Genomic DNA, 25,944 nt, shown 5'->3' with positions numbered 1-25,944 from the left:
AATATATTGGAAAACACTTTTTGTTAAACTGCATATAGATAGCCTTTTGAGCGCAAAATCTGACAACGTGTTAAGTACTTCTTTCTCAGATTACCTAGAACGATAGTTCCTTCTGCTTTAGAACCTATTTGCATTTTTCCACTCCTACGTAGGTGCTCAATTGATTTGAACAAGTCCTTCCCTATATTGGAAAACACTTTTTGTTAAACTGCATATAGATACTCTTTTTTGAGTGCAAAATCTGACAACGTGTTAAGTACTTCTTTCTCAGAACACCTAGAAAGATAATTCCTTCTGCTTTAGAACCTACTTGGATTTTCCCACTCCTACTTAGGCGCTCAAGTGATTTGAACAAGTCCTTCAGTATATTGGAAAACACTTTTTGTTAAACTGCATACAGATAGCCTTTTGAGCGCAAAATCTGACAACGTGTTAAGTACTTCTTTCTCAGATCACCTAGAACGATAGTTCCTTCTGCTTTAGAACCTATTTGCATTTTCCCACTCCTACGTAGGTGCTCAATTGATTTGAACAAGTCCTTCCCTATATTGGAAAACACTTTTTGTTAAACTGCATATAGATAGTCTTTTTTGAGTGCAAAATCTGACAACGTGTTAAGTACTTCTTTCTCAGACCACCTAGAACGATAATTTCTTCTGCTTTAGAACTTACTTGGATTTTCCCACTCCTACGTAGGTGCTCATTTGATTTGAACAAGTCCTTCCTTATATTGGAAAACACTTTTTGTTAAACTGCATATAGATAGTCTTTTTTGAGTGCAAAATCTGACAACGTGTTAAGTACTTCTTTCTCAGAACACCTAGAAAGATAATTCCTTCTGCTTTAGAACCTACTTGGATTTTCCCACTCCTACTTAGGCGCTCAAGTGATTTGAACAAGTCCTTCAGTATATTGGAAAACACTTTTTGTTAAACTGCATACAGATAGCCTTTTGAGCGCAAAATCTGACAACGTGTTAAGTACTTCTTTCTCAGATCACCTAGAACGATAGTTCCTTCTGCTTTAGAACCTATTTGCATTTTCCCACTCCTACGTAGGTGCTCAATTGATTTGAACAAGTCCTTCCCTATATTGGAAAACACTTTTTGTTAAACTGCATATAGATAGTCTTTTTTGAGTGCAAAATCTGACAACGTGTTAAGTACTTCTTTCTCAGACCACCTAGAACGATAATTTCTTCTGCTTTAGAACTTACTTGGATTTTCCCACTCCTACGTAGGTGCTCATTTGATTTGAACAAGTCCTTCCCTATATTGGAAAACACTTTTTGTTAAACTGCATATAGATAGTCTTTTTTGAGTGCAAAATCTGACAACGTGTTAAGTACTTCTTTCCCAGACCACCTAGAAAGATAATTCCTTCTGCTTTAGAACCTAATTGAGTTTTCCCACTCCTACGTAGGCGCTCAATTGATTTGAACAAGTCCTTCAATATATTGGAAAACACTTTTTGTTAAACTGCATATAGATAGCCTTTTGAGCGCAAAATCTGACAACGTATTAAGTACTTCTTTTCCAGACCACCTAGAAAGATAATTCCTACTGCCTTAGAACCTACTTGGATTTTCCCACTCCTACTTAGGCGCTCAAGTGATTTGAACAAGTCCTTCAGTATATTGGGAAACACTTTTTGTTAAACTGCATATAGACAGTCCTTTGAGCGCAAAATCTGACAACATGTTAAGTACTTCTTTCTCAGATCACCTAGAACGATAGTTCCTTCTGCTTTAGAACTTATTTGCATTTTCCCACTCCTACGTAGGTGCTCAATTGATTTGAACAAGTCCTTCCCTATATTGGAAAACACTTTTTTTTAAACTGCATATAGATAGTCTTTTTTGAGTGCAAAATCTGACAACGTGTTAAGTACTTCTTTCTCAGACCACCTAGAACGATAATTCCTTCTGCTTTAGAACTTACTTGGATTTTCCCACTCCTACATAGGCGCTCAAGTGATTTGAACAAGTCCTTCAGTATATTGGAAAACACTTTTTGTTAAACTGCATATAGACAGTCCTTTGAGCGCAAAATCTGACAACATGTTAAGTACTTCTTTCTCAGATCACCTAGAACGATAGTTCCTTTTTCTTTAGAACCTATTTGCATTTTCCCACTCCTACGTAGGTGCTCAATTGATTTGAACAAGTCCTTCACTATATTGGAAAATAGTTTTTGTTAAACTGCATATAGATAGTCTTTTGAGCGCAAAATCTGACAACGTGTTAAGTACTTCTTTCTCAGACCACCTAGAACAATAATTCCTTCTGCCTTAGAACCTACTTGGATTTTCCCACTCCTACTTAGGCGCTCAAGTGATTTGAACAAGTCCTTCAGTATATTGGAAAAGACTTTTTGTTAAAATGCATATAGACAGTCTTTTGAGCGCAAAATCTGACAACATGTTAAGTACCTCTTTCTCAGATCACCTAGAACGATAATTCCTTCTGCTTTAGAACCTAATTGAGTTTTCCCACTCCTACGTAGGCGCTCAATTGATTTGAACAAGTCCTTCAATATATTGGAAAACACTTTTTGTTAAAATGCATATAGACAGTCTTTTGAGCGCAAAATCTGACAACATGTTAAGTACTTCTTTCTCAGACCACCCAGAACGATAATTCCTACTGCTTTAGAACCTATTTGCATTTTTCCACTCCTAAGTAGGTGCTCAATTGATTTGAACAAGTCCTTCCCTATATTGGAAAACACTTTTTGTTAAACTGCATATAGATAGTCTTTTTTGAGTGCAAAATCTGACAACGTGTTAAGTACTTCTTTCTCAGACCACCTAGAACGATAAATCCTTCTGCTTTAGAACTTACTTGGATTTTCCCACTCCTACGTAGGCGCTCAATTGATTTGAACAAGTCCTTCACTCTATTGGAAAATACTTTCTGTTAAACTGCATATAGATAGTCTTTTGAGCGCAAATTCTGACAACGTGTTAAGTACTTCTTTCTCAGACCACCTAGAACGATAATTCCTTCTGCTTTAGAACCTACTTGGATTTTCCCACTCCTACGTAGGCGCTCAATTGATTTGAACAAGTCCTTCACTATATTGGAAAATACTTTTCTTAAACTGCATATAGATAGACTTTTGAGCGCAAAATCTGACAACATGTTAAGTACTTCTTTCTCAGATCACCTAGAACGAAATTTCCTTCTTCTTTAGAACCTAATTGAGTTTTCCCACTCCTACGTAGGCGCTCAATTGATTTGAACAAGTCCTTCAATATATTGGAAAACACTTTTTGCTAAACTGCATAAAGATAGCCTTTTGAGCGCAAAATCTGACAACGTGTTAAGTACTTCTTTCTCAGACCACCCAGAACGATAATTCCTACTGCTTTAGAACCTATTTGCATTTTTCCACTCCTACGTAGGTGCTCAATTGATTTGAACAAGTCCTTCCCTATATTGGAAAATACTTTTTGTTAAACTGCATATAGATAGTCTTTTTTGAGTGCAAAATCTGACAACGTGTTAAGTACTTCTTTCTCAGACCATCTAGAACGATAAATCCTTCTGCTTTAGAACTTACTTGGATTTTCCCACTCCTACGTAGGCGCTCAATTGATTTGAACAAGTCCTTCACTATATTGGAAAATACTTTCTGTTAAACCATATAGATAGTCTTTTGAGCGCAAATTCTGACAACGTGTTAAGTACTTCTTTCTCAGACCACCTAGAACGATAATTCCTTCTGCCTTAGAACCTACTTGGATTTTCCTACTCCTACGTAGGCGCTCAATTGATTTGAACAAGTCCTTCACTATATTGGAAAATACTTTCTCTTAAACTGCATATAGATAGACTTTTGAGTGCAAAATCTGACAACGTGTTAAGTACTTCTTTCTCAGACCACCTAGAACGATAATTTCTTCTGCTTTAGAACCTACTTGGATTTTCCCACTCCTACGTAGGCGCTCAATTGATTTGAACAAGTCCTTCACTATATTGGAAAATACTTTTTCTTAAACTGCATATAGATAGACTTTTGAGTGCAAAATCTGACAACGTGTTAAGTACTTCTTTCTCAAACCACCTAGAACGATAATTCCTTCTGCTTTAGAACCTACTTGGATTTTTCCACTCCTACTTAGGCGCTTAATTGATTTGAAAAGGTCCTTCACTATATTGGAAAACACTTTTTGTTAAACTGCATATAGATAGTCTTTTGAGCGCAAAATCTGACAACGTGTTAAGTACTTCTTTCTCAGACCACCTAGAACGATAATTCCTTCAGTTTTAGAAACTACTTGGATTTTCCCACTCCTACGTAGGACCTCAATTGATTATTGATTTGAATAAGTCCTTCACTATAATGAAGAGTTGCTGTGATTTAATTGACTTACTGATCTAAAAAATGTGCCACATTCGGCACTACAATATAGTTCGAGAACAAAAGTGATGCAGCAGTAAAGTCAATTGCTCAAGACTTAAAAGGTCAAAACAACAAGCAAAATTTAGCAAGTGAAAGTTTAAAGTAGCAACAACAGAATGGTTTGTGATCACAATCGATCTACACGTTAATTAAACTTTGTACGCATCCCATACTCTTGCAACCAATTTTGTTTCAAGGAATTCCCAGAGCAGCTCTTAATTCTGCAGATGGACGCCATCGCTTAAGAAATTGAACTGGAATCCATTTAAGCGTATGTGTCTCTTTTTGAATCTCTTCAGCAAGCGTTTGTTGCTGAGGTCCGTTCCGACGGGATTCCATGTTCTTGGGATTAAGTCACATGTTAGTACTTTAACGTTACTTTGCCGAGCCCAGTCTGCCAACATCCTTATGTCATAAACTAGATCACACAGTCGAGACGCTCCCGGTTGCCCATTTCGTCCCGTGATATCGTTTCCTCCGAGGAAGACAATCAGGAAGTCAAGATCTGACATTTCGCTGAGGTATCGTTCGAAATTAGCAACCCTTTCTCCACCTCTCCCAATGATTCGCACTCCGCTGTTCACGAATGAACTCATTCTCATAAGGTGAGAATCACCTATAAATCCCACTTCATATTTTGGGACCAGTTCGTTCATTTTCCAACTATAATAGAGGCAACTTAGTATTCTCTACAGCAACATGAAGTAGTACAAATTATGCTAATCCTATCCTACTAATTTGAGGCCCACTCCGGTCGCCGACCGGACTATTTGGGCGCTGCCTCGACCCGTGCAGCTGGGGTGACACTTACTGCTGAAAGGGAACATCAGAATTTTTTATCAAATAGACTTGCCCATGTACTGACGGGATCAACGAAACGCCGGAGAAAACGCATCGCAACGTCGTGAAAGCCGCACGCACGCACGCCGTACATCCCCAAATGCATGGGGTGCACCAAAAAAAGCGGGGGGGGAGCTGACTAACCAGCGTCTCAACGGGACAGGGGGGGGTGCACCCCATGGGGCGAAACGCCCTCACCTTAGAATAATAGTATACATATAAGTAATAAGGGGAGAGAACATCAACCCCTCAACCAATATGGCTGAAAATTGGAGTAGAGTTTCCGCACATTACATGGGGACTACAGTGCTTATACTGGTACTCCAAAACAAGAATTTTCCCAAGGATATTAGGTGATTTTGGGAATATATTCACGGGGGTTGGGGTGGTCACGTGCAGAGTGAAAATTGACCCCCTAGATCTCGGAAAACCCTATACAAAATATATATGGGGAGACTCCCCACTAACTGGGGATTCTAAAACACTAAGATTTGTAACATAGTTCAAAGCTTCAAGGTGTGTCAATGGTGTCAACGGATGGTGTCAACCGCTTCTGGGGCTAACACCGAGGGCAAGTTTACTGGCCAATTTCTCTAAAACGGCGGAACAAAAATAAACTCCCTTAGTACAGTTTGTAGCACTGCTTGAGATACGCATCATATTAAAAAATGAGCCCAATCGGTACATTCTTCGAGGAGTTATAGCAAAAATAAGGTGCCGTACCAAATGGCCTTGGAGGAGAGATACACCACCTTCAGAGCTAAAATTGAACATCTAAACATCACAAAACGCTATATAAAGTATACATATTCTGAATCTACGTTAAATGAGCAATTCAAAACACTAATTTTGTCACCCAAAGTAACAAAATTCAAAGGTTCAAAACGGGTACCAAGTACAGGTACCCTGCTTCACCGGGTCAAAATTGGGGCACCTGTCCTGGCCAATTTCTCGAAAACGGCTGAACGAAACGGAACGAGACCTATATCAAAACAAAGCTTAGCTCAAGCCGAGTCTAACAAAAAAATCATCAAAATCGATTCACTCTACAACGAGTTATTCCAAAGTTAAGGTACCGTACCAAATCACCAAAAAGCCAGGGTACTCTGGCTGCAGAGCCAAAATTAGCCGTCTAAACCTGGAAAAACGCTATATAAAGTACACATATTCGGAATCTACGTCACACGGGCTAATCAAAACACTAATTTTGTAACCTGAAGTAACAAAATTCAAAGCTTCAAATCTGGTGGCGGATGGTGTCATCCGCTTCTGGGGCTAAAACGGAGGGCAAGTTTACTGGCCAATTTCTCTAAAACGGCGGAACGAAAACAAACGCCTTAAGAACAGCTTGTAGCACTGCTTGAGATACGCATCATATTAAAAAATGAGCACAATCGGTCCACTCTAGAAGAAGTTATAGCAAAAAGTAGGTACCCTACCAAATGACAAAAAAAGCGAGGTGACCTGACTTCAGAGCCAAATTTGACAATCTCAATTCCGTAAAATGCTATGGAAAATATATATGGGCATACTCCCCACTAACTGAGGATTCTAAAACACTAACATTTATTGGGTAACTCTCGTGTTTTGTTGTACTGAAATTTGGGTCACTCAAGATAGCCCGAAAATTCGACTTTTTTCAAATTTAAACATTAATAACTTTTTGATTAGGCCGATTTGGGAAGCCAACCAAAAACTGCAGGCAAGAGGGGTTCAGTGCTAACAAAATGCGACTACTCCCGTTTAATTTGGTCCAGTACTTTAGAAGATATTAACAAAATACTGTTCTGTAGCCCATTTTTTTGGCTAAAATCGAAGCCCATGATTTCCAGAACCGACGTAAAACAACGTGAAACAGCGTTCCCGGCGTATTTGTGGGTGTAATTCTGGTCCACTTCGATGTTCTGGGTCACGGCAAACCTTCATGGTGAGGTGGCAAAAAAATTTCCCACCTCACCATGAGGGTTATGATGTTTTGTGTGTTTTGACATAAAACAACATCCAAAGAAATTTGATGAAATCGTGAAAAAAGAAAAATTGTTGAATTAACCCCATTATTTGATTTCATTAGCTTCAACAACCTAAATGGTGTCTAGAAAACACAAAACACACGCCCAAAATGTTGTTCAATTGCGGAAAACACCACTCAGCCATAAAGTTTGAGAAAAGACTTGTTTTTCCGCATTCATTATTGAAGAACAGTTCTAAAGAACATTTCGAATGACTGTGACTAGCCATTCCTGAGAAGCACGTCTTAACAGCAACAGATTATGCCAATATTCACTCATTTTGGTCAAAAATTGAATGAGAAATTTGAAAAACAAAAAAAAAAACAAAACATTAAATTCCTTTCTCAATGTGATAGTTTCACAAGTTCTTTCCTCCAACTTTTTGATTAGGCCGATTTGGGAAACCAACCAAAAACTGCAAGCAAGAAGGGTTCAGTGCTAACACAATGCGACCACTCCCCTTTCATTTGGTCCAGTACTTTAGAAGATATCAACAAAATACTGTTCTGTACCCCATTTTTTGGGGATAAAATCGAAGCCCATGATTTCCAGAACCGACGTAAAACAATTTGAAACAGCGTTCCCGGCGTTTTTGTGGGTGTAATTCTGGTTCACTTCGACGCTCTGGGCCACTGCAAACCTTCATGGTGAGGTGGGAAAAAATTTCCCACCTCACCATGAAGGTTATGATGTTTTGTGTGTTTTGACATAAAACAACATCCAAAGAAATTTGATGAAGTCGTGAAAAAGAAAAATTGTAGAATTAAAACCTTTATTTGATTTCATTAGCTTCAACAACTCAAATGGTGTCTAGAAAACACAAAACACACGCCCAAAATGTTGTTCAATGCGGAAAGCACCACTCAGCCATAAAATTTGAGAAAAGATTTGTTTTTCCGCATTCATTATTGAATAACAGTTCTAAAGAACATTTCGAGTGACTGTGACTAGCCATTCCTGAGAAGCACGTCTTAACAGCAACAGATTATGCTAATATTCACTCGTTTTGGTCAAAAATTGAATGAGAAGTTTGAAAAAAACAAAACATTAATTTCCTTTCTCAATGTGATAGTTTCACAAGTTCTTTCCTCCAACTTTTTGATTAGGCCGATTTGGGAAACCAATCAAAAACTGCAAGCAAGAAGGGTTCAGTGCTAACAAAATGCGACCACTCCCCTTTCATTTGGTCCAGTACTTTAGAAGATATCAACAAAATACTGTTCTGTACCCCATTTTTCGGGGATAAAATCGAAGCCCATGATTTCCAGAACCGACGTAAAACAATTTGAAACAGCGTTCCCGGCGTTTTTGTGGGTGTAATTCTGGTTCACTTCGACGCTCTGGGCCACTGCAAACCTTCATGGTGAGGTGGGAAAAAATTTCCCACCTCACAATGAAGGTTATGATGTTTTGTGTGTTTTGACATAAAACAACATCCAAAGAAATTTGATGAAGTCGTGAAAAAGAAAAATTGTAGAATTAAAACCTTTATTTGATTTCATTAGCTTCAACAACTCAAATGGTGTCTAGAAAACACAAAACACACGCCCAAAATGTTCTTCAATTGCGGAAAGCACCACTCAGCCATAAAATTTGAGAAAAGATTTGTTTTTCCGCATTCATTATTGAATAACAGTTCTAAAGAACATTTCGAGTGACTGTGACTAGCCATTCCTGTGAAGCACGTCTTAACAGCAACAGATTATGCTAATATTCACTCGTTTTGGTCAAAAATTGAATGAGAAGTTTGAAAAAAAACAAAACATTAATTTCCTTTCTCAATGTGATAGTTTCACAAATTCTTTCCTCCAACTTTTTGATTAGGGCGACTTGAGAAACCAATGAACACTGCCAGCCAGGAGGGATTAGGGCTACAAAAAACGCGAGCATTCCCGTCCAATTTCGTACGGCAGTTTTGGAGAAATCATTGATGACATGAAGCGTACCCCGATTTTTGGTCTATGGTGAGAGCCCAATTTCTCGCAAAATCGCGCAAAACGACTAAAAATGGCGCCACGTAGATAATTCTGAACGTAATTCAGGTCCACTCCGTAGTTACTGAACACCCAAAACCTCTATTGCGAGTTGGGTAAAAATTCCCACCTTGCCCTAAAGGCCAGGGTGTTTTGTGTGTTTTGATTAAAAAAAAGAACTCAAAAAAGAATTTCATGAATTCGCAAAAAATTAAAAACACTTTTATAGAAAAAACTTCATTCCACACAACGAGGAGCTCCCTTCGACTAAACTCCTCCCCTATCGAGGAGTAGCTCGCATAGCGACTCGCCTGTTTTGTTGTATCAGAAAATTGATGTCCACGAATATGACAAAATTCAGTACTCTTTTCGAGTTTGAACATCTTTAAGTTTTTGCGCCGTTAGATTTTGGGAAACAACTACCTAGAGCAGTCAAGACTAATTCAATATCAACAACTTAGGACTATGTTTGTTCTGTCTGGTAGATTGGTTTAAGAGAAATCAACAAACATACAAACTGTTTTCCTATTTTTGGGATATTAAAAGAAACAATTTTCTCACAAAGTTGAAAACAGCTAGACCGACTCCTTAAACGTAAATCTGGAGGCATTTACGGTCAACTAATTTATTTAGTTTTTGAACACCAAAATCCATTATCGTTTTGTTGGAAAAAATCTCAGCTTGCCATGAAGGCTTTTTGGGTTTTTTTATTAAAAAAACAACAGGAGCAAGAAATTCCTGTAAAATCTACAATTGAAAAACTGAAAAAAAGGGAATTGCATCCAATTTTAGTTTTAAATAGCGTCATGCGCACTCTGGGAGACCAAATAGCACGATATATTTGTAACATTAACATGTAAAATAGTTTAACTTTTAAGGTAATGCATTAAATCGGCGGGATTTACATTTTTTTTGATATTTTAGAAAAAAATATCATTCAATGAGCCCAATAAATAGAAGAACTCATTTGCTCAAGCTTGTGTAGCTATTTCAAAAGAGAAGAGAACCCTGAATATTCCTTTTGGATTCTCGTTAGTTGCATGGGAATAAGTAGAACTCCCAAAATAAATCCAATTTTTTTTTTCGAGTGGACAGCCAACTTTCGCAAATTCATGTAAAACAGTTTTATAGAAGAAACTTTATTCCACCAACTGCGAAGCTTCCTTCCACTAAACTCCACACCTATCGAGGAGTAGCTCGCATAGCGACTCGCCTGTTTTGTTGTATCAGAAAATTGATGTCCACGAATATGACAAAATTCAGTACTCTTTTCAAGTTTGAACATCTTTAAGTTTTTGCCCCGTTAGATTTTGGGAAACAACTACCTAGAGCAGTCAAGAATAATTCAATATCAACAACTTAGGACTATGTTTGTTCTGTCTGGTAGATTAGTTTAAGAGAAATCAACAAACATACGAACTGTACTCCTATTTTTGGGATATCAAAAGAAACAATTTTCTCACAAAGTTGAAAACAGCTAGACCCGACTCCTTAAACGTAAATCTGGAGGCATTTACGGTCAACTAATTTACTTAGCTTTTGAACACCAAAATCCATTATCGTTTTGTTGGAAAAAATCTCAGCTTGCCATGAAGGCTTTTTGGGTTTTTTTATTAAAAAAACAACAGGAGCAAGAAATTCCTGTAAAATCTACAATTGAAAAACTGAAAAAAAGGGAATTGCATCCAATTTTAGTTTTAAATAGCGTCATGCGCACTCTGGGAGACCAAATAGCACGATATATTTGTAACATTAACATGTAAAATAGTTTAACTTTTAAGGTAATGCATTAAATCGGCGGGATTTACATTTTTTTTGATATTTTAGAAAAAAATATCATTCAATGAGCCCAATAAATAGAAGAACTCATTTGCTCAAGCTTGTGTAGCTATTTCAAAAGAGAAGAGAACCCTGAATATTCCTTTTGGATTCTCGTTAGTTGCATGGGAATAAGTAGAACTCCCAAAATAAATCCAATTTTTTTTTTCGAGTGGACAGCCAACTTTCGCAAATTCATGTAAAACAGTTTTATAGAAGAAACTTTATTCCACCAACTGCGAAGCTTCCTTCCACTAAACTCCACACCTATCGAGGAGTAGCTCGCATAGCGACTCGCCTGTTTTGTTGTATCAGAAAATTGATGTCCACGAATATGACAAAATTCAGTACTCTTTTCAAGTTTGAACATCTTTAAGTTTTTGCCCCGTTAGATTTTGGGAAACAACTACCTAGAGCAGTCAAGAATAATTCAATATCAACAACTTAGGACTATGTTTGTTCTGTCTGGTAGATTAGTTTAAGAGAATTCAACAAACATACGAACTGTACTCCTATTTTTGGGATATCAAAAGAAACAATTTTCTCACAAAGTTGAAAACAGCTAGACCCGACTCCTTAAACGTAAATCTGGAGGCAATTACGGTCAACTAATTTACTTAGCTTTTGAACACCAAAACCCATTATCGCTATGTTGAAAAAAATCCCAGCTTGCCATGAAGGCTTTTTGGGTTTTTTTTATTAAAAAAACAACAGGAGCAAGAAATTCCTGTAAAGCCTACAATTGAAAAACTGAAAAAAAGCGAATTGCACCCAATTTTAGGTTTAAATAGCGTCATGCGCACTCTGGGAGACCAAATAGCACGATATATTTGTAACATTAACATCCAAAATAGTTAAACTTTTAAGGTAATGCATTAAATCGGCGGGATTTTCATTTTTTTTGATATTTTAGAAAAAAAATATCATTTAATGAGCCCAATAAATAGAAGAACTCATTTGCTCAAGCTTGTGCAGCTATTTCAATAGAGAAGAGAACCCTGAATTTTCCCTTTGGGTTCTCGTTAGTTGCATGGGAATAAGTAGAACTCCCAAAATAAATCCAATTTTTTTTCGAGTGGACAGCCAACTTTCGCAAATTCATGTAAAACAGTTTTATAGAAGAAACTTTATTCCACTAACTGCGAAGCTTCCTTCCACTAAACTCCACACCTTTCTAGGAGTAGCTCGCATAGCGACTCGCCTGTATTGTTGTACCAGTAAATTGATATCCACGAATATGACAAAATTCAGTACTCTTTTCAAGTTTGAACATCTTTAACTTTTTGCCCCGACAGATTTTGGGAAACAACTACCTAGAGCAGTCAAGACTAATTCAATATCAACAACTTAGGACTATGTTTGTTCTGTCTGGTAGACTGGTTTAAGAGAAATCAACAAACATACGAACTGTACTCCTATTTTTGGGATATTAAGAGAAACAATTTTATCACAGAGTTGAAAACAGCTACACCCGACTCCTTAAACGTAAACCTGGAAACATTTACGGTCAACTTTTTTATTTAGCTTTTGAACACCAAAACCCACTATCGTTATGTTGGAAAAAATCCCAGCTCGCCATGAATGTTTGTTGGGTTTTTTATTAAAAAACAACAGGAGCAACTCAAAAACTCATCGTTTGGTTGACTCTCATGTGTTTTTTACTAAAAGAGCGCTGTATTTGTTACAACTGGAGTCGTTAACTCATTTAAAAATAAATTTTTTTTCTTTTATGAAACTTGTATGATTACCGGGAAATCATACAAATCATATATGACCTTGTATGATTACCGGGAAAAATGCAACTCAAAAACTCATCATTTTGTTGACTCTCGTGTGTTTTTTTACTAAAAGAGCGTTGTACTTGTTACGACTGGAGTCGTTAACTCATTTACAATTAAGGTTTTTTTCTTTTATGAAACTTGTATGATTACCGGGAAATCATACAAATCATATATGACCTTGTATGATTACCGGGAAAAATGAATATCAAAAACTCATCGCTGGGTTAGTCTGGTGTATTTCTTACCGAATGAGCGCTATAGCTGTTACGATTAGAGTGGTTTAACACTATTTTTGTTTTTTGTATGAAACTTGTATGATTACCGGGAAATCATACAAATCATATCTGACCTTGTATGATTACCGGGGATCATATATGACCTTGTATGAAATCAAGGAAAGTTGTATGATGGGCAACCCGGGAAGTTTGTCGAAAAAGTAAAATTGCGATAAGCCACTTCCATGGAAGTAAAATCAAAAAATGAATCAACAAAAGACCGATAAATTTGACGAAGAGTCACCTACAGATGCTAATGAAGTGAATCAGATGCAAAACTATAATGAAGGTTTCAATTTTAATTATGAATGTTGAGACGAAAAATGTGTGGCGGAACATCAAAAAATCTGCCTTTTCCATTTGATAAAAAACAGCAGTGTAAGTTGCCGCTTGATGCTGTTAGTGCATTTACAATAGTTTCTTTCAAATTCTTGGAAGCTGGCCTGTCGGCAATTGGATCAGACAAGTTGCGCAAAATTTGCAAACGATGAAAATTAACGATGAAAAACAATACTTTGACATAACCTCTTCTCATTGCACTGCATTTCTATGTGACAAACCACCTGTAGACGTAAGTTCATAAATATTTGTATAATATCCTATGTCAAAACGCACAAAATTTGCATTTTAATTCACTGATCTCATGAGTGGAACTGTACAATTGAACAATTATATTGTTCAATCAAAATAAGTGCGAAGAAAGATGCCTTAAAACGCAAAAGAGTCCCAATTATCATGTTGTCCGAAGTTAAGGTTGAATTGGAAAAAAATTCATCGACAGGGACATATCAAAACTTTAATTTCTTGCTCTCGTAGAAAAGTTTACTTGACCAATCAATATACCGATTACACTGGAACATTGATTTTACCTATCTCTAGAACTTAAAATAAATCAAAACACAGAAATAAGGACCATAGGTAGAAGACCGAATTACCAATAGATAAACTATTAAAACTTAACTGAAAATGAGACGCAAAACAAAGTTTGTTTTTCAATCATAATTCATGGATATGAATGATTAACAAATTTTTAATCCAGATACCACACGACACTGCAACCCTATTTTTGTTTGTGGCGACGTGACTGGCACATTTTGTTTCAAAACAGGACTTTATGTACCGACTGATATGTAGGCTGAATTTCAAAAAAGAAAACTATCGAAATTACATCAATCGGACTCATTAAATCACATTGTCTGGCTTGTATATTTTGATTGAAAGAAGAGCAAATTGAGAAGAAAATCAGAAAACTCTAGAAACATATTGAATGACTAAATAATCGAAATATGCGTATCAACATTCTTGAAAGCATCTTTGCTGCGTACAAACTGCAACATGAAGTCGACAGTTAACGACGAAAAAAGTGCACCTCAAGTTTCAAGGTCCCGAAAGCAAACCAAAATCAAGTCCATCTTATCCCGATCTGTACATTTTCACACCAGACTTGATCTCTTTCCGTGAATACAAGTTCATCTCAGTATTTTTGATTATTAATGAAGTTTTGCTTCCACGCTTTTTTCGCTTATGTATAGCTTTTTGAATCCAAACGGACACAAAATTGTTGTTGTGAAAGTTAGAATTCTTGTGACTTTGTTAGGGCACGTGGTAATTCTCGATTACAATTTTATCGAGACCTTGAAAGTTCTTCCGACCTTCAACATTTCCCGGCCTCCTTGAACTCGTTCAATTGTGACATCTGCGGGCTTCCTTTGCGAATACAGTTGAGGGTACAAAAAAGATTATTTTGTTAAACTGACAACTTGGTTTTTGTGAAAACCGTCAGAAATGTTATCAGTTCCATACAAATATGATTCGGTACATATTGTGGAAGGTTTGATCAAACCAAGTTTCTCAAAGTTGAATCATTTAATCTGCTCCACGATCTTTTGGTTCTTCTCGATGAAAAGGTATGTGGCGACTGACTGGTCTGATGTAAACTCCAGTTTGCGTTTTCACCTGAACAGATGTGCGTTGACACAGTGGTGCATTGACTCTAATAATTCACCTCAGATTCCCCATTGTCTTTGTCTGCTCACATGTAAATCGTTATTGTCTCGTGAAATTTTAATTTGTGAAATTATTTGCCTCATTTCCTTGTCGAACTAACCATTTGTAAAATCCATAAGTAAAGACGCATTGTTTGCACGTCAGGAGCAGCATTAGTTCCGAATGATCAAAACGACAGTGATGCTATCATTTTTGCGTTGTGTTCTCTTGAATCAAACAAAAAAATTTGCGTATTTGAATTACAAATTGTCGGCGTTGTTTGGTCTATTCAACATTTCATTTCTTTGGGGCAATCGTTTGCAGAAATCATCAATCTCCGGGGATTTTTTCAGTCACGAAAGATCCCCGATTACAGTACATCAGCCGACTCACGAGTTGGATTGATCGTTTCTTCCTTCCTTTTAAGGTTTTTAAAGGTGAATTTGCCTTGTTCGAAATATACATTTGTGGATCATTTAATGTACTTTTTAAAAATACCTCGCAATCTCTCAGACCGAAATAAAAATTTAAATAACTCAACAAAACAACAAAACACTGCGAATTTTCAAAGCAACTTTAAGATTCCGTTTTTTAATTTCAGGAGTTTAAGATACAGCTCTTAAAAACTTAAATAAATATTAAATCCGTCAGTCGAAGATAAATATCCAAAAAAACATCTCATCTACCCCGATTCTGCATTGAATAAAGGTGCCCCTAAATGTTTATGGAAACAACACTTGCAATGAGAAACTCCAACTCGCCAGACGATTTATTCCAGCTACAACACAAAGTTCGTAAAACTAATAGTGAGATAATACCATGGGTTTTATTTTCACCAAATTTTACAACCAGTAATCAGCAGCACTAACGTAAAGACGCTAGCCTAAAAGAATCCCTATTGAAAACTTTGAATTGGTGTTGGCGGTCATTTTTATTCCAAAAATATAACGAAGTCTAACTTTCAGCTTGTATTGTTGGATCTGAAAGAAATTTAAGAACTAAAATACGATCCGAATGTTTTGTAAATATTATTCTAATGAATGGATTCACAGGTTGAGGTCCAGACCCAAATTGAGTTATGATCAGACCCAGTCGAGCGCACACCCGTGTGTTCCCAGACCGAAATTACAGGGTCTTTTCGGAAGTTCGAGCGCACTACGGTCTGGACCATGGTCTGGAGATGGTCTGATCAGAGGTCATTTTGGTCTGAAAAGTCTGATCATAGGCGGATTCGAGCGCACTTGGATCTGATCAGAGGCGACTTCGAGCGCAATTGGGTCTGATCATAACCTCTTCGAGCGCACTTTTGTCTGATCAGAGGCGACATCGAGCGCAATTGCTTCTGATCATAACCTCTTTGAGCGCACTTTTGTCTGATCAGAGGCGATTTCGAGCGCAATTGGGTCTGATCATAACCTCATCGAGCGCACTTGGGTCTGATCAGAAATGCTTTTGAACGCAATTGGGTCTGACCAGGGACCATTTCGAGCGCATTTTTTACCCATTTTTTTGTTTTTTTTTTTAATGAGAGATGTTGGCTCTGCCAGGAGGCAGCCATAAAGCAGCGTTCTAATCAGAGACTTATCTAAAGTCCGATAGCTCTGATCAGAAAACAGGAGTACAGCCGATAACAGAGGCCGGTCCCCTTCAGAAAAAATTTGATCAACTGGAGACCACGATGTTTCTTATGGAAAGCTGTCTAAACTCATCCATTGAGTCAGAAATATACACTAAAATGTACAGTAAATAAAATTTGTTCTCAACAGTTGGGTTTCGTTTTCTTTAGCAATACTTTTATAATTGATTTTTCCTTAGATGAATTAAATACTGCAAACATCAGTTTTTTTGAAATGAATATATTATAGCAAAATTAGAAGATTTTTTCATAAGTAAAATTTATCTCTGATCAGACTATTTCGAGCGCACTTGGGTCTAATCAGAGGCAATTTCGAGCGCAATTGGGTCTGATCATAGGCGGATTCGAGAGCAATTGGGTCTGATCATAACCTCTTCGAGAGCAATTGGGTCTGATCAGAGGCGACTTCGAGCGCAATTGGGTCTGATCATAATCTTTTCGAGCGGACTTGGGTCTGATCAGAGGCGACTTCGAGCGCAATTGGATCTGATCAGATGCGACTTCGAGCGCACTTGGGTCTGATCAGAGGTCTAATATTTTTATTCAAATTCATCGCAAATCTTTTATTTTATAGCTAATTTTGCAGTAAAATCTCAACCAACGTATGTGTAAGTTTTGTGTGTTTGTTTATAGGGTAACCGGTTTGTCTGTGTCTGTATGTCTGTGTCTGTCTGTGTGTGTGAGAGTGTGTGTGTTGTGGGTGGGGGTCAAGCGATGGGGTTAGGGTTGAGAAGAAGGCTGATGAGAGGGGAGTTCAACTCGATAGGGGGAGGAAAGTGGACAATTTAGGTGTTGTGGTTAAAGGACTAAAGGACAGAAGGGCTGACGAGTGTTTTTGATCAGAGTGGTCAGCTGGGGAGATAGTCTCGACTGAGTCTGATCAGAGGCTACTTGGGTCTGAAATTCGGTCTGATCATAGTCTGATTAAGGTCTGGGCAATGGTCTGAATTTGAGTCTGGACCAGGGTCTGGAAATGGTCTGATCAGAACTCCTTCGTTCTGGAAAGTCTGATCAGAACTCATTCAGTCTAGAGAGTCTGATCAGAGATAATTTCGGTCTGGAAAGTCTGATCAGAGATAATTTCGGTCTGGAAAGTCTGATCAGAGATAATTTTGGTCTGGAAAGTCTGATCAGAAGCAAATTTGGGTCTGGACCTCAACCTGGGTTACTAGTGAACTTCGTTTAGATCAAGAACGCTGCCACCATATCAGTCCAGAAAACGGTACCTTGCGTAAACAGAAAAACATTCAACTATTTTGAAGCACCTATACATATCTACTGATCAAAGGGACCAAAAATGCGATTAACTCAAAAGAAAAAAGACGTCGTAACTGCGTGAAGTTGAAAACAGACGTCGTAACTGTCTTTCGAGTTTGTCATATATCATAAATTAATTCAGTGCAGTAAATTTATTATACGATGTACTTAATTTAATTTAGTGTACTTATTCCTGAAGGGCATGTGTATAAGTCAATGTTTTTTCACATGCTAGTCTGTTATTCCCATCTCCCGTAGCGGGAAATTATTGTTCATATTTGTTGTGACTTCTGCATTGAATAAAGGTGCCCCTAAATGTTTATGGAAACAACACTTGCAATGAGAAACTCCAACTCGCCAGACGATTTATTCCAGCTACAACACAAAGTTCGTAAAACTAATAGTGAGATAATACCATGGGTTTTATTTTCACCAAATTTTACAACCAGTAATCAGCAGCACTAACGTAAAGACGCTAGCCTAAAAGAATCCCTATTGAAAACTTTGAATTGGTGTTGGCGGTCATTTTTATTCCAAAAATATAACGAAGTCTAACTTTCAGCTTGTATTGTTGGATCTGAAAGAAATTTAAGAACTAAAATACGATCCGAATGTTTTGTAAATATTATTCTAATGAATGGATTCACAGGTTGAGGTCCAGACCCAAATTGAGTTATGATCAGACCCAGTCGAGCGCACACCCGTGTGTTCCCAGACCGAAATTACAGGGTCTTTTCGGAAGTTCGAGCGCACTACGGTCTGGACCATGGTCTGGAGATGGTCTGATCAGAGGTCATTTTGGTCTGAAAAGTCTGATCATAGGCGGATTCGAGCGCACTTGGATCTGATCAGAGGCGAATTCGAGCGCAATTGGGTCTGATCATAACCTCTTCGAGCGCACTTTTGTCTGATCAGAGGCGACATCGAGCGCAATTGCTTCTGATCATAACCTCTTTGAGCGCACTTTTGTCTGATCAGAGGCGACTTCGAGCGCAATTGGGTCTGATAATAACCTCATCGAGCGCACTTGGGTCTGATCAGAAATGCTTTTGAACGCAATTGGGTCTGACCAGGGACCATTTCGAGCGCATTTTTACCCATTTTTTGTTTTTTTTTTAATGAGAGATGTTGGCTCTGCCAGGAGGCAGCCATAAAGCAGCGTTCTAATCAGAGACTTATCTAAAGTCCGATAGCTCTGCTCAGAAAACAGGAGTACAGCCGATAACAGAGGCCGGTCCCCTTCAGAAAAAATTTGATCAACTGGAGACCACGATGTTTCTTATGGAAAGCTGTCTAAACTCATCCATTGAGTCAGAAATATACACTAAAATGTACAGTAAATAAAATTTGTTCTCAACAGTTGGGTTTCGTTTTCTTTAGCAATACTTTTATGATTGATTTTTCCTTAGATGAATTAAATACTGCAAACATCAGTTTTTTTGAAATGAATATATTATAGCAAAATTAGAAGATTTTTTCATAAGTAAAATTTTTCTCTGATCAGACTATTTCGAGCGCACTTGGGTCTAATCAGAGGCAATTTCGAGCACAATTGGGTCTGATCATAGGCGGATTCGAGAGCAATTGGGTCTGATCATAACCTCTTCGAGCGCAATTGGGTCTGATCAGAGGCGACTTCGAGCGCAATTGGGTCTGATCATAATCTTTTCGAGCGGACTTGGGTCTGATCAGAGGCGACTTCGAGCGCAATTGGATCTGATCAGATGCGACTTCGAGCGCACTTGGGTCTGATCAGAAGTCTCATATTTTTATTCAAATTCATCGCAAATCTTTTATTTTATAGCTAATTTTGCAGTAAAATCTCAACCAACGTATGTGTAAGTTTTGTGTGTTTGTTTATGGGGTAACCGGTTTGTCTGTGTCTGTTTGTCTGTGTCTGTCTGTGTGTGTGTGTGAGCGTGTGTGTTGTGGGTGGGGGTCAAGCGATGGGGTTAGGGTTGAGAAGAAGGCTGATGAGAGGGGAGTTCAACTCGATAGGGGGAGGAAAGTGGACAATTTAAGTCTTGTGGTTAAAGGACTAAAGGACAGAAGGGCTGACGAGTGTTTTTGATCAGAGTGGTCAGCTGGGGAGATAGTCTCGACTGAGTCTGATCAGAGGCTACTTGGGTCTGAAATTCGGTCTGATCATAGTCTGATTAAGGTCTGGGCAAGGGTCTGAATTTGAGTCTGGACCAGGGTCTGGAAATGGTCTGATCAGAACTCCTTTGTTCTGGAAAGTCTGATCAGAACTCATTCAGTCTAGAGAGTCTGATCAGAGATAATTTCGGTCTGGAAAGTCTGATCAGAGATAATTTCGGTCTGGAAAGTCTGATCAGAGATAATTTTGGTCTGGAAAGTCTGATCAGAAGCAAATTTGGGTCTGGACCTCAACCTGGGTTACTAGTGAACTTCGTTTAGATCAAGAACGCTGCCACCATATCAGTCCAGAAAACGGTACCTTGCGTAAACAGAAAAACATTCAACTATTTTGAAGCACCTATACATATCTACTGTTCAAAGGGACCAAAAATGCGATTAACTCAAGGGAAAAAAAACGTCGTAACTGCGTGAAGTTGAAAACAGACGTCGTAACTGTCTTTCGAGTTTGCCATATATCATAAATTAATTCAGTGCAGTAAATTTATTATACGATGTACTTAATTTAATTTAGTGTACTTATTCCTGATGGGCATGTGTATAAGTCAATGTTATTTCACATGCTAGTCTGTTATTCCCATCTCCCGTAGCGGGAAATTATTGTTCATATTTGTTGTGACTTCTGTAATACCAGTTGCCTTAATACTCACTCTTTTAGTTTTGCACTTCGCGAACAGTTGCTCAATTTAATTTATTCTTCATTAACTGTCTTACTAATCAAGTAAAATAGACAGGCAATTACCAAGCGATTCGCTAAGCGGATTCATTTAGAAATTGTGTAAAGCGCACTCGCCGCGCAAGTTAGGATATAAAACATAATCGTCACTCGCGACTCAAGATTAAGTACGCAATCTCATTTGCGTACGACATGGCGCAGTCAGCAACTCAGAAGCGGCATTGAGCCATTTTTGGATAAACCTAGTGCAGACCCTCCGTTGAAATGGGAAAAGTGGCAGATGCAGGCCAAGTTAGCTCTTCTTGCGAAGGAAAATATTACACTAGACACTTTGTTGGAACCAAAACCCAAAACAGTACAACTACCACTTGAACCTATCTATGAGGATACGATAACAGGATCATCGGCACAATCGGAGAGGGAAAGATTGGCGAGGAACGCTCAATCAAAAATGAACTTGGAGAATCGGTGTCAGAGACAACTGGAGATAGGAGTAATGTGTGGAGATAAACCGTGGGCACAGGCTGATCGAAAGACTGTGTCAATGCTATATCTCAGTTTGGGCACCGAAGGACGTCGAATTGTTTGTAGCAGAAACCCACACCTCAAGATGGACATTGTAACAACAGCAGAACTTTGGACAATCATGGAATCAGCATTTATTCGTCAGCGCAATATCACATTTGATAGGTACGTACTTCTCACTACAAAACAGACAAGAGGAGAGTCTATCGATCATTTCTTTGGAAAATTGAAAGAACTTTCTGAAAATTGTGAACTCGGGAGTCAAGAAGATACTCTTATCAGAGATTTAATTATTGCGAATATGTTAGATCCGGAAATCCAAAGGGAATTGCTGCGAGAAACTCTAGAACCAGCTCAAGCAATACGTTTGGCCATAAATATGGAATTAGGTCAAAGAAATCAACTACAAATTACAAACTCGCAACCTGCTCCACAGGTTAACGCAGTAATTTCTCAACGACCCTCTCGACCACCGAGTCAACGGCCGACTGCATCTAGTTTTACTCGACCACCAAACCAACTCTGCAGAAACTGTGGTTTAACTTGGTCAGCAAATCATAAAGTCAAGTGTATTGCGAGAGGCAAGACTTGCAATAACTTTGGTTTACAAAATCATTTTTCGCGAGTGTCCAGGAAACCGAAGTCATCATCAAATAAACCCATCCGATCTAATGTTAACTCTGTTGAAGAAACTTCAACTGATCAAACGGTAAATGCCATACAAAATATGAATTATAACCCACAATGCGAATCAAATTACGATAGCTCAGACGATAATATGGTCGCCCGCATCGCAAGTAACGCAATACAGATTGAACAAAAGAACACCATCTTGCCAATTGGTAATACCCAAGTAGGACTTCTCATTGATTCAGGCAGTGTATGCAGTTTTTTACCCGAGTCTCTTGCTTCGGAAATAGTGGAAAATTCTCCCCTTGCTCGATGGTTGATGATAGCGCCTCCCCAGGAACTCAAAACATTTTCAAACGAACCCATAAACGTGACGGGTATGATACAGGCACCAATTGCGAGCAATGGATGGCGATTTGAAGAAGCTGAATTTGTGGTGGTCCGTGACGGGCTAAAACCACTAGTTGGTAGAGACTTGTTTGACGCTCTCGGAATCTCAGTAACTCAAATCCCAAAATATGAAGGTAGTATGGTCAACACTATCACATCCCAATGTCCATTTAAAACACGTATTGCAAAACAATTTCCTCAACTTATTACACGTATTGGTCGCTCAAAAATACACAATGTTAAATCTAAATTACATAGAAGTTTTCAACCAAAACATCAAAAGGGCAGAAGAGTACCCATTAATTTACAAGAACGAGTAATTAATGAAATTAAAAAACTTCTTGAAGAAGGACATATAGAAAAATTGAATAACTGTTCTGATCAATATTTTATTTTACCTATTGTAATCACAGTTAAACGAGATCAAACAATAAATTTAGCATTGGATTCCAAAACTCTTAATAAAGCAATATACAAGAATAAATATCAGATGCCAAATATTGAAACACTTATGGATTCCATATCACAAATAATAACAAACTACAAAACAGAACCAACAGATAAAATATACTTCTCTACTATAGATCTTAAATATGCATACAGCCAACTAAATCTACACCCTGATACCGCTAAACACTGTAATTTCAATATTGTAAGTGGTGACATGACAGGCACATATCGTTTCAAAACGGGATTTTATGGTCTTACTGACATGCCTGCCGAGTTTCAGAAGGCAATGGATTACACTTTGATTGGCCTCAAAAATACATTTTGTTTTCTAGACGACATCTTAATTGTAAGTAAAGGTTCTGAAGATGATCACATACAACTTGTATTAGATTGCCTTAAGAAACTGGACGCGGATAATCTTCAAATTAACCTTCCTAAATGCCATTTTGCGAAGCAAAAAATTTCCTGGTTAGGATATAATATAACTCAATCTGGGATATCACCACTCGAATCTAAAACATCCTCTATTATGTCATTACAACCACCTAATACACTTAAAAAATTACGTTCTTTTCCCGGTTCAGTCCACTCTATTAGTAAATTTATTCACAATTTAGCTCAACTCTGCCATTCTTTAAGACCTCTTCTTCGTAAGTCAACTGAATACATTTGGAGTGACGCTCATACTCTACATATTAATGTCATAAAAACTCGCATAGCAGATCATACAGAAAACATTCACTATGACCCCCAACTCGAAACACGAATCAAATGTGATGCTTCTCGCTCCGGATTGGGAGCAGCACTAGAACAACTAACAGTTGATGGTTGGAAGCCAATTTCTTTTGCATCAAAATTTTTAAATAGTAGTGAAGAACGTTATAGTATTAACGAATTGGATTTTCTTGGGGTAGTATGGTCCATAGAATATTTTAAAAATTGTTTGTATGGTAAAGAGTTTACTATTATCACTGATAATCGCGCATTACTTTCTATTTTAAAAGAACATGAAATATACATTTTAACATGTATTGATAGATTTTCAAAATATCCTTCTGCAGAATTAGTTGATAATGCAAATGCATCGAATGTAATAAAATTTTTAGATAATTATATACAAATTCATGGAGTTCCTCGTTCCTTAAGAATAGACCAAGCTCGTTGTCTTATAGGTAACCAAGTAAAAAAATTTTGTATGAAAAATAATATCACATTAATACCAGCTCCGGCGAATGACCATCGTGCAATAGGACTAGTTTAAAGACTTATTGGTACTATTAAACAACGCTTAGCATGTATAAAAGAAGCAAATAAAGAATTAAATTCGTTCACCATTAAAGCAGCAATTATATACCAGCTTCGCATATGTAAACATAAAACAACTAAGCTTTCGCCATTCGAATCTCACTTTGGGCGCAAAGCCAATACACCGCTTAGTAACTTAAGTACTCAACCAAAGTCATCTGATCTAAGTTATGAAAAAATTTTGAATCATTATTTAGATGAGGAAACAGTTACTCCTAATGAATTGTTGCCGGAGGAACACTGGGATAACAGCCGTAGCGACGATGAAATCGAGCGCAACATGTGCAAAGCAACAAAGGAAGCTACCACACGTGAACATCTAGCAACAGACAACGAATCCCGTTTCCTTCGCACCACAAAAGCGCATCGTCCACTACCTCTAAAAGAACACGCCGTACAGTTGAACATTGCTCGGAAGAAACATCTCCATAAAAGATCCAAGAAAAATCTTGATGGTCTGTATGAGGTGTTGGCTCCAGGATCTGTAGTACAAAAGACCGATCAATATACTTCTGTCATTCGCGAACCGGGGAAAGTGGAAGTAACAGTGCGCAATAGTGATATTGCCAAATTTGGTACTCGGGAAGAGCGGAAAACGAAATTAACAGAATATATTAACCGTCGAGGACCCCGCACGCATGAGAAGACAACTGAGGCTAAGATACTTAGCCACATAAAAGAGTCCACGCGCATACAAAAGGGAAATCGGAAGATGAAGCATCGCAAGCGAGAAACTGGAAGCGGTGTCTCATCAAATAAATCAAACATTGCTCGCGCAATGCGGGTACGTACGCCCAAAATTCCGGAAAATTTCGCTCCCCAAGTATTACCCGAAATTCCCGAGGTTGCTCCCGAACAGCAAATCATAACTGGAGAAGTATTGATCGCACCCCCTCCTACAAATAACCAACCAGAATTAATCTTGCCATTTACATCGGCTCCAGCAATAGCATTACAACAAATACCGATAAGAGCAACAAAACGGACTAGAAAAAGTCCTAAATACTATGGATACGATAAAGAAGACTCGTCTGGTGAATCTACCAATTCGTGCCCCCCGAATTTTGCTCCACCCGGCAGGAAACGACGCTTAGGAGATATTGAATCGATACAACCTTCAGTTGTACAAACAATTGTAGACACAGCATCGCGCGTTGAACCCATAGAAAATGACTTCCCATCGCCTATCATAGGACAAGTATCACCAACAGATCCTCGTATACGACCAGCGGATCACAGTACATCAAATGAGCTCATAATTGATGAAGAAGACTTGTGAAAACTTTGAATAATTAAAACTTGATACATTATTATTTATGACTAGCTATGATAACCAGTACATAAATTGTTGATACTATTTAACCGGTGAATAAGTATTAAAATTATTCATATTGTTATTAAAATTTTATTTTACGCAATTTTCATTTACAATGAAGCGGGAGAAATGTGATACGTCATAAATTAATTCAGTGCAGTAAATTTATTATACGATGTACTTAATTTAATTTAGTGTACTTATTCCTGATGGGCATGTGTATAAGTCAATGTTATTTCACATGCTAGTCTGTTATTCCCATCTCCCGTAGCTGGAAATTATTGTTCATATTTGTTGTGACTTCTGTAATACCAGTTGCCTTAATACTCACATTTTTAGTTTTGCACTTCGCGAACAGTTGCCCAATTTAACTTATTCTTCATTAACTGTCTTACTAATCAAGTAAAGTAGACAAGTAATTACCAAGCGATTCGCTAAGCGGATTCATTTAGAAATTGTGTAAAGCGCACTCGCCGCGCAAGTTAGGATATAAAACATAATCGTCACTCGCGACT

Source organism: Convolutriloba macropyga, chromosome 1 (genome assembly GCF_964194025.1).
Source record: "Convolutriloba macropyga chromosome 1, txConMacr16.3, whole genome shotgun sequence".
In the NCBI taxonomy this organism is placed as follows: domain Eukaryota; kingdom Metazoa; phylum Xenacoelomorpha; order Acoela; family Convolutidae; genus Convolutriloba; species Convolutriloba macropyga.
The sequence above is the reverse complement of the archived record's forward strand: the minus strand, read 5'-3'. Positions refer to the sequence as shown.